The 13,787-nt window shown below is 30.2% G+C and overlaps 4 protein-coding genes across 6 annotated transcripts in view; all 4 read right to left on the bottom strand.

The window, feature by feature from the left end:
- The window catches only part of LOC142228766 (mpv17-like protein), a 20,593-nt gene extending 15,047 nt beyond the window's left edge, over positions 1-5,546 (bottom strand). The window contains exon 1 of one of the 2 annotated variants that reach the window (XM_075299276.1): positions 5,425-5,546. The gene's annotated coding sequence lies outside the window, so the exon portion shown is untranslated. Of the gene's footprint in view, positions 1-4,861; positions 4,889-5,424 lie in introns of those variants that run through there. The other variant, XM_075299277.1, reaches the window with a different exon arrangement.
- LOC142228769 (uncharacterized) overlaps positions 1-5,554 on the bottom strand; it is a 45,259-nt gene extending 39,705 nt beyond the window's left edge. The window contains exon 1 of the mRNA XM_075299281.1: positions 5,425-5,554. The gene's annotated coding sequence lies outside the window, so the exon portion shown is untranslated. The remainder of the gene's footprint in view (positions 1-5,424) is intronic.
- The window catches only part of LOC142228768 (mpv17-like protein), a 23,256-nt gene extending 9,472 nt beyond the window's left edge, over positions 1-13,784 (bottom strand). The window contains exon 1 of one of the 2 annotated variants that reach the window (XM_075299279.1): positions 13,647-13,784. The gene's annotated coding sequence lies outside the window, so the exon portion shown is untranslated. Of the gene's footprint in view, positions 1-5,424; positions 5,555-13,646 lie in introns of those variants that run through there. The other variant, XM_075299280.1, reaches the window with a different exon arrangement.
- Positions 1-13,787, bottom strand: part of LOC142228767 (mpv17-like protein) — a 16,692-nt gene extending 2,905 nt beyond the window's left edge. The window contains exon 1 of the mRNA XM_075299278.1: positions 13,647-13,787. The gene's annotated coding sequence lies outside the window, so the exon portion shown is untranslated. The remainder of the gene's footprint in view (positions 1-13,646) is intronic.

Genomic DNA, 13,787 nt, shown 5'->3' with positions numbered 1-13,787 from the left:
TTTTGTCACAATGTTATTTCTATAGAAAATTTTGTCAAAATGTTGTTTTTATAGAAAATTTTGTCAAAATTTTATTTCCACAAAAATTTTTGTCGAAAATTTTGTCAAAATTGTATTTTTTAGAAAATTTTGTCAAAATTTTAGTTTTATAGAAAATTTTGTCAAAATTTTAGTTTTATAGAAAATTTTGTCAAAATTTTAGTTTTATAGAAAATTTTGTCAAAATGTTGTTTTTATAGAAAATTTTGTCAAAATTTTATTTCCACAAAAAATTTTGTCGAAATTTTATTTCTATAAAACATTTGTCAAAATTTTATTTCAATAGAAAATTTTGTAAAAATTTATTTTTTAGAACAAATTTGTCACAATTTCATTTCTATAGCAAATTTTGTTAAAAATTTATTTTTATACAAATTGTTGTCAAAATTTTATTTTTATAGAAATTGTTGTCAAAATTTTATTTTTATAGAAATTGTTGTCAAAATTGTATTTTTATAGAAAATTTTGTCAATATTTTATTTTTATAGAAAATTTTGTCAAAATTTTAGTTTTGTAGAATATTTCGTCAACATTTTAGTTTTATAGAAAATTTTGTCAAAATGTTATTTCTATAGAAAATTTTGTCAAAATGTTTTTATAGAAAATTTTGTCAAAATATTAGTTTTATAGAAAATTTTGTCAAAATTTTATTTCCACAAAAAATTTTGTCGAAATTTTATTTCTATAAAACATTTTGTCGAAATTTTATTACAATAGAAAATTTTGTAAAACTTTATTTTTTAAAACAAATTTGTCACAATTTCATTTCTATAGAAAATTTTGTTAAAAATTTATTTTTATAGAAATTGTTGTCAGAATTTTATTTTTATAGAAATTGTTGTCAAAATTTTATTTTTATAGAAATTGTTGTCAAAATTTTATTTTTATAGAAAATTTTGTCAAAATTTTTGTTTTATAGAACATTTTGTCAAAATTTTATTTCTATAGAAAATGTTGTAAAAATGTAATTTCTATAGAAAATTTGGTCAAATTTTATTTTTATAGAAAATTTGGTCAAATTTTATTTCTATAGAAAATTTTCGTTGTTTTTTTATTTCAGCTTAAAACCATACATTGACTAAACTACAAGTGTAGCTTAACCAACAGAGGAAAAGAATGTGTGTCAAATTTATTTGGGCAAAGCCCTATAGACTGCAAGATGGTTGGATGGACGCACGTTTCGGAATTACCACATTCCTCATCAGCATCCTCTACTTGCAGTAAAACTATCAACCAATTATCAGAATAAATTCAGGCAGTTCATTAAACCCAACAATGAACACACTTGAACCTTCCGAAAAAAAGGTTTTGCATGATAGCCGGCTAATGCCGAAATAAATTCGTCAACATTTTTTTCTATAGAAAATGTTGTTAAATTTCTTATGTCTAGAGGAAATTTGTGAAGTATCTCAATGTTGGGGAGGAATATTTTGCAAAATCTACCAAAACATCAAGAATTCTTCGAATCTGCCAAACAGTAAATAATCTACCATTTATGATAGAATTCTACAAACCGTGGTAAGCGTGTTTACAAACCAGATATTATCAGATATATCGTTAATAATTAAAAATATTCAAACCAAAAAAAACGCCAGATTACGTTTTCAAGGCCATGTCCTGTACAATAGGATCCACTATAAGTAGTACTAATGTGTAGGATCATATGTTTGAATAAAAATTGATTTTGTTCAGTATGTTATTTTTTATAAAAATGTGAATATTTTTTTCAAAAAATATCGAAAAATAATATTTTGCTTATTAGGATAGAAAATAAACAAAATTTAATTTAGTTGACAAATTTTTGCATTAATTGATGCGGGTTTAGTAGAAAATATTGTTTTATAAAACAAAAAAAAGGAACTTAATTCCATTAAAAATTGAACATTTTATTTATGTTAAAATATATTTTAATCTTCAAAATTGTAATAAAAATTTCTAAACTAAATTAATTTTTATTAAATTTAGAAATTTTTATTACAATTTTTAAAATCTAATTTTCTGAAAGATTTTGTTTGATATACTAAATGTTTTCTTCTTTATCGTTTTTAGTTATATATATTGCACATTTTATTTCTATAAAAATAATTTATTTGTATATTAATATTTAGTTTTCGTAAAATACTGTAGATATTTATTTTTATAAAAATCGTAAAATTTTAGGTTAGTTGACAATTATTGGATTTATAGAAATACAGTTTATTTTCAACTTTATATTTTGGTAATTTTTTGCATATATTTTTATACCCTGGGTATTATAAGTTAGTGCATATGTTTGCAACACCCAGAAGGAGACGAGATAGACATATGAGTTCTTTAGCAATAGTGTTCAGAATCGGCCCCTGAGTCGATCTAGCCATGTCCGTCTGTCTGTGAACACATTTTTGTATTCAAAGTCTAGGTCGCAATTTAAGTCTAATCGATTTCAAATTTGGCACAAGTATTTTTTTGGGTCATAATAGAACCCTATTGATTTTGGAAGAAATCGGTTAAGTTTTAGATATATGTAGCTCCCATATATATCTTTCTCCCGATATGAACTCCTAGGGCCCCAGAAGCCAGAATTTTGCCCTAATTTACTTTAAATTTTGCACAGGAAGTAGAATTAATATTGTAGCTATGTGTGCCAAATTTGGTTGAAATCGGGTCAGATTTATATATAGCTCCCATATATGTCCTTCCCCCGATTTTCACTCATATGACAACAGAGGTCAAAGTTGTAATCCGATTTAAGTGAAATTTTGCACAGGGAGTAAAATTAACACTGTAGCTTTGAACGCCAAATTTGGTTGAAATCGGTTCAGATTTAGAGATAACTGCCATATATATGTTTTTTTGTGATTTCGGCAAAATTTGCCAAAATACCCACATTTTCCTTGTAAAACCGACACTGCTAAGTCGAAAACTTGTAAAAATGACTCCAATTTTCCTATACGTCTAATACATATCTATCGACCGATACCTTATAAATACACTTTTGCAAAATTGCCTAAAAAGTCCGCTAGAAAAGTAATGGCCTCTGTTTTTTGGGATGCGCATGGAATAATTTTTATCGATTATCTTGAGAAGGGAAAAACCATCAACAGTGACTATTATATGGCGTTATTGGAGCGTTTGAAGGTCGCGGCAAAACGCCCCCATATGAAGAAGAAAAAAGTGTTGTTCCGCCAAGACAACGCACCGTGCCACAAGTCATTGAGAACGATGGCAAAAATTCATGAATTGGGCTTCGAATTGCTTCCCCACCCACCGTATTCTCCTGATCTGGCCCCAGCGACGTTTTCTTGTTCTCAGACCTCAAAAGGATGCTCTCAGGGAAAAATTTGGCTACAATGAAGATGTGATCGCCGAAACTGAGGCCTATTTTGAGACAAAACCGAAGGAGTACTACCAAAATGGTATCAAAAAATTGGAAGGTCGTTATAATCGTTGTATCGCTCTTGAAGGGAACTATGTTGAATAATAAAAACGAATTTTGACAAAAAATGTGATTTTCCTCGTTAGACCAGGGACTTATCAGCCAACTTGTTATATAGCACCAAACACATTTGACGGATTTGATATGGAATGAAAATGTGGATCTACAATTGGTGTAGGGTATAATATAGTCGGCCCACCCGACTTTAGACTTTCCTTACTTGTTTATTTTATTTCATATTTTTATACCCACCACCATAGGATGGGGGTATATTAACTTTGTCATTCCGTTTGTAACACATCGAAATATTGCTCTAAGACCCCATAAAGTATATATATTCTGGGTCGTGGTGAAATTCTGAGTCGAGCTGAGCATGTCCGTCCGTCCGTCCGTCTGTTGAAATCACGCTAACTTCCGAACGAAACAAGCTATCGACTTGAAACTTGGCACAAGTAGTTGTTATTGATGTAGGTCGCATGGTATTGCATATGGGCCATATCGGTCCACTTTTACGTATAGCCCCCATATAAATGGACCCCCAAATTTGGCTTACGGGGACTCTAAGAGAAGTAAATATCATTCGATCCGGCTGAAATTTGGTACATGGTGTCAGCATATGATCTCTAACAACCATGCAAAAATTGGTTCACATCGGTCCATAATTATATATAGCCCCCATATAAACCGATCCCCCGATTTGGCTTGGGAGCCTCTAAGAGAAGCAAATTTCATCCGATCCGACTGAAATTTGGTACATGGTGTTAGTAAATGGTCTCTAATGACCATGCAAAAAATGGTCCATATCGGTCCATAATTATATATAGCACCCATATAAAGCGGTCACCAGATTTGACCTCCGGAGCCTCTGGGAAGACCAAAATTCATCTGATTCAGTTGAAATTTGGAAATTTGGTATATGGCCTCAAACACCCATGCAAAAATTGGTCGAAATCGGTCCATATCGGTCTATAGTTATATAGCCCTCAGATAAATCAATCCCCAATCACAAAAAACTGGTCCATATCAAGTTCATAATTGTATATAGCCCCCATATAAGAGACTCCCATATTTCAATTCTGACTCTCTACCACGTATGTTATGGACTATCGATTAGAAAACGATGTTAAGAAGTTTTAAGATACCACAACCCAAGTAATTCAATTGTGGACGACAGTCTATCGTAGAAGTTTCTACGCAATCCATGGTGGAGGGTACATAAGATTCAGCCTGGCCGAACTTACGGCCGTATATACTTGTTTTGTAGTTGTTTGAAACTAAATTTTTTATAATATATGTTTTTTTATTATCGTTTAACATTTTTCAACACTTGAAATTCTTTATATTACACCAACCACTATTAAAAAAAAGACAATGCTTCAGTTGATGTATTTCCACTTAATTACTAACTTGCTATGGTTAGACGGTGCGCCTTGTTTTATCTCCACACAATTTATTTGAATTTAAAAATATTTTATTTTTAGTACACTTTTATAATAGGTTTTCATAAAAAAAATTCTTTTCGCAAAAATGCAGGTTATGAATAAACATATAAGGTTATTTCCCCCTTATTATTATGCGTTTGATTAATCGCAATGTTTTGCATACGCATTTTCACAGACGGTGTGTATATATTTTTTTTTTAAATAAAAAAATCTAAAGATCATTTACTGATCACTCATTCGATGTGTTAGACAAAGAGACGCCACAACGTTTTTATTTTGTTGGACTTTGTAAAATAAATAAAATAAAATAACAAAAATTTTTTTGATACAAAGCCAGCAGAATGCATAGAAAAAAAAGAACTATTTTTGATATCAACCAAAATGAGGTAGTGGAATAATCCGCTGACCACCGTATGGTACAAGTTCAAGGACATGTTTTATTTATTGGTATTCGTAATGGGAAGGAAGGTCAATGTTTGCATTATTTCATATTTTTATTAGAATTATTTTTTTTATTATTGCAATTACCTCTTAAAATGATATATAAAATGTTTTTGCTAATTTTATTATAATGTATTATTCACTAAGCACTTAGTTTTCAATATGGCGAATTCGATTGATATGTTGTGTTCTACCGATCTAAAGGCCCGAATAGTTGAAATTATACTAAAATGAATTCCCCTATCAAATCAAATTCTCTGACAATTGTAATTTCGTTGCATTTGTTTATATCGACGTAATGCTACAAGAAATACGTCATTAATTTCAAATTCTTTTCTATTGCTTTGAAAAAGACTGAAATATAAAATGTAAGAAACAGAAGATCTCTTAGTCATTTCAGGTTTAATAGTAAAGGTGGGTACTATGTTCATTATACCGAAAAAAAATTCTTAGAAAATTATTTAAACAGGTGAATATCAAAACATGGACCGATAAATACCAAATTTAGCACTTTATGGACCTAAAATTCTTCTAGATTTCAAAATTCCATTCCCTCAAGAATTCACATCGGGAGACTAGTCCTTATGAGGGCTATTACTTTAATTGTCTTTCTGTGTTTTATACACAGAAAAATTCAGTAAATTTAAATTTATTGCGAAAACTACTAAGCATCACAAGAAGTCCATAAGGTTAAAATTAAGTCTATCTCTAAATAGCATTACTTCCTGCGAAAATTTTCAACAATGGAGTTAACAAAGGACGATTGATTGTACTATGAATTGAAAAACCAGATTTATTAAAAATATAAAAAATTTTTTTATATTAAATATTTTTCCACATTTATAAATTAAAATATTTTTTTCTTTTTATACCCTCCACCATAGGGGGGTATATTAACTTTGTCGTTCCGTTTGTAACACATCGAAATATTGCTCCAAGACTCCATAAAGTATATATATTCTGGGTCGTGGTGAAAATCGGAGTCGATCTAAGCATGTCCGTCTGTTGAAATCATATCCGTCCACTTTTACGTATAGCCCCCATATAAACGGACCCCCCAAATTTGGCTTGCGAATCCTCTAAGAGAAGTAAATTTCATCCGATCCGGCTGAAATTTGGTACATGGTGTTAGTATATGATCTCTAACAACCATGGAAAAATTGGTCCACATCGGTCCATAATTATATATAGCCCTGATATAAACCGATCCCCAGATTTGGCTTGCGGAGCTTGTAAGAGAAGCAAATTTAATAAACCGATCACTAGATTTGACCTCCGGAGCCTCTTGGAAGACCAAAATTCATCTGATTCAGTTCAAATTTGGTACATGGTGTAAGTATATGGTCTCTAATGACCATGCGAAAATTGGTCAAAATTTTGTCAAAATTTTATTACTATAGACAATTTTGTCATAATTTTATTACTACAGAAAATTTTGTCAAAATTTTATTTGTATAGAAAATTTTGTCAAAATTTTATTTGTATAGAAAATTTTGTCAAAGTTTTATTTCCATAGAAAATTTTGTCAAAATTTCATTGCTATAGAAAATTTTGTCAAACTGAAATTTGGTACATGGTGTTAGTATATGATCTCTAACAACCATATATAGCCCCCATATAAACCGATCCCCAGATTTGGCTTGCGGAGCTTGTAAGAGAAGCACATTTCATCCGATCCGGCTGAAATTTGGTACATGCTGTAAGTATATGGTCTCCAACAACCATGCAAAAATTGGTCCACATCGGTCCATAATTATATATAGCCCCCATATAAACCGATCCGCAGATTTGGCTTGCGGAGCCTCTAAGAGAAGAAAATTTCATCCGATCCGGCTGAAATTTGGTACATGGTGTAAGTATATGGTTTCTAATGACCATGCGAAAATTGGTCAACATCGGTCCATAATTATATATAGCCGCCATATAAACCGATCACCAGATTTGACCGCCGGTGCCTTTTGGAAAAGCAAAATTCATCCGATTTGATTGAAATTTAGTACGTGGTCTTAGTATATGGTCTCTAACAACCATGCAGGAATTGATCCATATCGGTATATAGTTATATATATCCGATCCCCAATCACACAAAAAATTGTCCATATCAGTTCATATTCATGGTTGCCACTCGAACCAATAATAATCTATCAAAATTTTATTTCTATAGAAAATTTTGTCAAAATTTTATTTTTATAAAAATTTTTGTCAAAATTTTATTACTATAGACAATTTTGTCATAATTTTATTACTATAGAAAATTTTGTCAAAATTTTATTTCTATAGAAAATTTTGTCAAAATTTTATTGCTATAGAAAATTTTGTCAAACTGAATTATTTACGTATTTAATCGGCCTTTTTGTTAGTTTAATATATACCATGTATGGACTAACTTACAATTTAGAAGACGGTGTTAGGATGTTTTAAGATACCTTGCCATCAGCAAGTGTTACCGCAACCCAAGTAATTCGATTGTGGATGACAGTCTTTACTAGAAGTTTCTACGAAATCCATGGTGGAGGGTACATAAGCTTCGGCCTGGCCGAACTTACGGCCGTATATACTTGTTAAATTTAAAATAATTTTTGATCAATAAAATTGAAAGCCAGTCTCTATATAAAATTTATTTGTAAGTTTCAAAAAGAGATTTAAAAAATATATTTTGTTAATAAATAATTCAAATACTGGTCATATGCTTTTTTTTCTAAAAATATATATTAGTTTATGCAAGTGTCTATATTTAATATTGCTTCCTATTCGAAAAACAAATGAGATCTCATTATCTCACAATTTCTAAAGATATTACGTTGACTGCACAAAATAATATGTATTTTCTTTTTTTTAAGGTGTTTTCTTATGATTTTTGTTTATTATCTCATGAGATAAGGCGTCATAAAAATTGTCTACTGAATGAATGATTTGGTTTTTGGCAAGTCATCAAGGCTACATTTACATTTTGTTTTTGCATACCAACAAAATACAAAAAACGTGCTGTAAAACTGCGTAGATATGTTTAAATTTGTGAATTGAATTGAGCACATGATTTTCAAATTACATTCTATTCGTATTCTTCCTTTATCCTTTTGATAGACAATATGGCAACTCTTGATATACAAGGAAATGGTAGAAAAAATTGCAAAAATATAGTACATTGTTGTGGGTGAAACGGAAGCTTTTGTTTTTTTTTTTTTTGTTTTACACACAATTTTTATTGCTATGCATGCAGGTTCTGTGTAGTGTCGTACTATCTATCAGTCTGTATTCAAACTATTACACGTGTGTGCGGGGGGAATGAAGGGGACCTGATATGCATGCTATTATATTAGTGTTGCAAACTGTTATGTTTTTGTTTGCGATAGAAGACGTTTTTGTTTAACATATGGAATATAACGATTACAATGACTACGCAAAAGATGTTTTCTACAAGAAATAAGTATTCGGAACATAAGTATTCTAAAAATAAGTATTTATGAAAGCAGCTGTTTTATCGTTAAATTTTAAAATCATATTTAGTCAAAATTGCACTGAAAAAATATTTACGTCATATTAAAAATTACGCAACCTAAATTTTAGGATGCGACATTTACAAAACATTAAGGACAAATTTCTTTAAAATAATGAAATTTTAAATAAAATAAAGTTTATAATCTTTGGTTCAAAAACTTTTTTCATTAAATTTAGGACACAAATTTTGTAAATTTGCGTCCCTCCATTAAAGACACATGAACTAAGGCTTATTTTCTTTAAAGTAAAGAAGCACATTTTTGATGTATAGAAATTGTCCTTAATTAACTGAAATATTGAAACTTTAGATTTAAGATAAAAAAAGAAAATTTCATTAAAACTCGGCCAACGAAAAATTTTCATTGATATAACGAAACGTTTTCATTAATACAATGAAAATATTCGTTAACAGTACGAAACGTTACGTTAATTAACAGAAAATTCGTTATATTAACGAAAAATTTCGTTGTATTATCGAATTTTTTTCGTTGGGTGACTTTTAACGACACATTTCGTTAATATAACGAAACTTTTTCTATTAGTGTATCCGTTAAAGTTAGGATTTTTAAACTGTCATTTGTTTCTACGTGAGTACCTTTATTAATAAACCGCGAAAAGATAATAAAAATTTGATAAATGAGATCTGTATCCTAATTTTAATTTTATTGGTCCTAGATTTAAAGCCAGATAGGTCGCTAAAAAATGTCTTTCTTTTAAAGAAGCCACATCCTTGGCTCGGAATCAATACCAAAATCCTTAAGGGAAGGTCAAAATCTTTGGATTCAAGTAAACTTTTTTGAGTGTATCTAGTGAATAATTGGAATTGTAAACTTATTTCATTCCAATTTAGATATTAATCAGAAACGGATAAATATAATTGACTGTTTCAAAATCTTTGTCGATTTGTTTTGGCCCATCAATGGAAATCACGTACACTGAAACAAAAATTTAACCTAGATTTTAATACATTCTATATACAGAAACTTAAGGACAAAATTTCTTTAAAATACAGAAATTTTAGTAAAAAGAAGGTTCATAATAACATTAAAAAATAATATCTAAATTAATTGATATATAGAATCTTTGAATAAAAAATAAAAAAAGATTCAAAAATAGGCTAGGAATTATTTAAAGGATTTTTCATTTTTGGTTTAAAGATGTTTTAAATTAAAAAATATATTTTTTTCTTTAAACAATGTGGATTTTTAAATTGACATTTAGTTTTATGTGATCAGCTTTGTTGATATATCGCAATAATGAAGTAGCGATTACTTATATCTATATCATAATAATAATTTTGTAGATGTTAGATTTAAAGCTCCCTAACAACTGTTAGTTATTTTAAAGAAGCCGCATCTTTGGCTCGAAATCAATACAAATATCTTTAAGTAAGAGTTAATATCATTGGATCCAAGTAAACTTTGTTTGAGTGTAGCTTCCGTTAATCATTAATACCCCAGAAAAAAAAACGTTGCCACAAAAGCAGTGAAAATGTTCTTTTTGTATACGGAAGTGATGCAAAATTGACGCAGAGCGATTAATTTAACATGGGCTTGTCATAGGACGGATGTCCTCCATTTTAACAGCCGTTGCACTGAATTTGCATCACTTCTTAAGGTGTGAAGCGAATCCAATGTTTTGGATGTGAATTAAGAAAGTTTGTAATATTTTGACGAATAAATAATTTGTTAATTTTTTATGATTTTTATTGCATTATAACGCTTGTCTGGAACGTTTGACATCAAATATTTTCAAAAAATCGCAATTTTTCTAAAAAGGATTTTGCATTTTTATACCCTAAACCACATGGTGGTCAGGGTATAATAAGTTTGATCTGCCAAAAAATGTGCCTACCAGAAATATTGATTTTAGACCCCATAAAATATATACCGATCGACTCAGAATCACCTCTTGAGTCGATCTAGCGCTTGGTGTCCGTCCGTCCGTCTGTCCATGTATTTGTTGTTCACAGGATTCCGGTCGCAATTATTAACCGATTTTGATGAAATTTGGTACAGGGAGTTTGTTGGACACAAGGACGAACGCTATTGAATTTGGAAGAAATCGGATCAAATTTAGATATAGCTCCCATATATGTTTCGCCCGATTTGGACAAATGGGGTCACGTTGTACTTTTTACTAACCGATCGTCGTCAAATTAAGCACAAAATAATCTCCTGCATCGCCCTTTAAGTCTGCGAAATTTCATCGAAATCGGTTCAGATTTTGATATAGCTGCCATATATATGTATCGCCCGATTTTGTCAAATTAGGTCATAAAACCCTTATTTATCAACCGATCTTACTCAAAGTTGGCTAAATGTAATCTTTTATAGCACTTACTATATGTGCAACAAATCATCGAAATCGGTTCAGATTGAGATATAGCTCCCATATATATGTATAGCCCGATTTTTTCAAATTTGGCCATAGAAGCCTTATGTATTAACCGATCTTACTCAAAGTTGGCTTGGTCCAGTCCTCTATAGTACTAACTATATGTGCAAAATTTCATCGAAATCGGTTCAGATGTAGGTATAGTTCCCATATATGTATCGCCCGATTTTGAAAAATTCGCCCCTAATAACCTTATGTTTGACCATACAGGCCTCATGTCTTAACTGATCTTACTCAAATTTTGCACAAGGTAACCTTTTGTGGTATTAATTAAACCCGCAAAATATTATGAAAATTGGTTCAGATTTAGATATAGCTTCCATATATATATGGATCGCTCGATTTTCCCAAATTTGGCCATAGTAGTCTTATTTATTAACCAATGTTACTCAAATTTCAAATTTTGATGTACTAGCCGATCGTATTTATACGTACTTGTAGCTCTTACATAAGAATATAGCTCGATTTTTACAAATTTGGATTTATTACCCACACTAATGAAACGATTTTCTCCTTTTTTTTAAATAATGGGTTCAATATTAGTGGCATACTAACTCCGTGGGTGCAATTTCAACTACAGCCAGTGTTGCTAGAAGTAGGGGAAATTCCCTATATGTAGGTTTTTTTTTAATATTTAGCGTCTTGTAGGGACGTAGGGCCACGATGTAGGAACATTTTCACTCTACACAATTTGTAATAATTTTTACTTTTGATGGCTCTAGAAGAGGAAATTAGAAGCCGGCAAGGCTTAATCTTTAACAATGTGTGGTAACAACAGTTACCACTCGTGCCAAAAAAAAATCTAACAAAATTTGAAGATTACCACAAATCTACCAAACAAATATTTCTATAGCAATTTTAGTCAAAACTTTATTCCTGTAGACAATTTTGTCAACATTTTATTTCTATAGAAAATTTTGTCAAAATTGTATTTCTATAGATTTTTTTTTTTCAAAATATTATTTCTATAAAAATTTTACTCAAAATTTTATTTCTATGGAATTTTTTCTCAAAATTTTATTTCTATAGAATTTATTGTCAAAATATTATTTCTATAGAAAAATTTCTCACAAAAATTTGTTTATAGAAACTTTTTCCAAAGTTTTATTTTTATAGAGATTTAACAAAAAAAAACTTACTATTTTGGGTAGAATTCCACCAACTGTGGCAACCGTGGTGGTAATACAACTGCGGTTTATCTCCGAAACCTACGAGTATATCAATGTTACCCCACAAATGCTCATGTTTACTAATTCAGTAAGGTTTAGGATATGATATAGTCGACCCCGCCCGACTTTCTACTTTACTTACTTGTTTTTAATCTGTTTTTAACCTTTTTGAAACAACAAAATTTTAAAAATTGACTCAATTAAACTTCCTGTGCAGTTAAAATAAAGAACATCTTAGGGAGGACATTTTTGGAAGTGCTTTTAAAGTTGTGCCTTTAGAAGAACTTTAAATTTTTTTGCTGGGACAAATATATAACCAATTCTGTATCCGGATAGGATTGAACACTTGATATTCTTAGCCCAAATTAATTCCTGAAAATTGGTATAGCTATGACCTCTCCTGGGGCGACCCCAGAATCACCAAAAAATAAAATTGCATAATATTAGTATCATCTCCCCTATTTACCGTGAATTTTTATTATGAAACCACGACAGTATAGAAATAATACGGAACAGCGATTAATCTAATAATTCATACCAGCGATTAATCTAATAATTCATACAATTTTTCTTAAGGAAGCCGCTTCATATTCGAAATTCCGATCGAGATATAATCGCCTGATGAGTCTCTCTTCAAATATCTGTCACTTCTATTTACTAATCAGAACTAAGTCATCATATTAATACCAGACAGCAAGTCCGATTTACATTAAGCCCGCTCATTATTTATGTTAACTGTTCCTCTCACCAAAATCAAACTCAACAGCTTAAAATATTCCTCTTGGCGTTTTCTCCCAACGGACTAGTTGACAACATCGTCTTTACTACGTCACATAAACATTTGTGTGGATACTGATAGCGATTAACGACTCGCACATGTGACATCAGCTGTTTTTTTCTACACGAAGGGGAAAACGAGAAAGAATGAAAGCAAAAAAATTTCCGCAAAAGTATTACATCAAAATGTCTGAGTGGGTATTTTGTTGTTGTATTTAGTTATCGTTGTTGCTAATGCCTTCTATTGTTTACATACTCGTTTGTATATACTTGCAGAGAATAGAATTACATTAACAACCATCATTATTGAATTTTATTGATTTCAAATATTTTGTTGTATTTGTTTTTTTTTTAACTCTACCCACTACACAGATGTTAGATAATAATAATAGAAAATATTAAAATTTCGCGATACGAACAAAAATTGCACTTGCTTTTCCCTATTTGTTTGATTTGAACGCAACTTACATTGAATTAAAAATCGCGACTAGTTATTACACCACTCAATATTTTCTAATAAATTGATTTGTACTTTGAATATATTTAATCAGATCAGAGATTTGTTTTATTATTGTCACATTATTAATAGTAATATGATGGACTCGTAGA

Source organism: Haematobia irritans, chromosome 3 (assembly GCF_050003625.1).
Source record: "Haematobia irritans isolate KBUSLIRL chromosome 3, ASM5000362v1, whole genome shotgun sequence".
NCBI classification, from domain to species: Eukaryota; Metazoa; Arthropoda; class Insecta; order Diptera; family Muscidae; genus Haematobia; species Haematobia irritans.
Note: the sequence above shows the minus strand (reverse complement) of the source record. Positions and strands in the feature narration are given on the sequence as shown.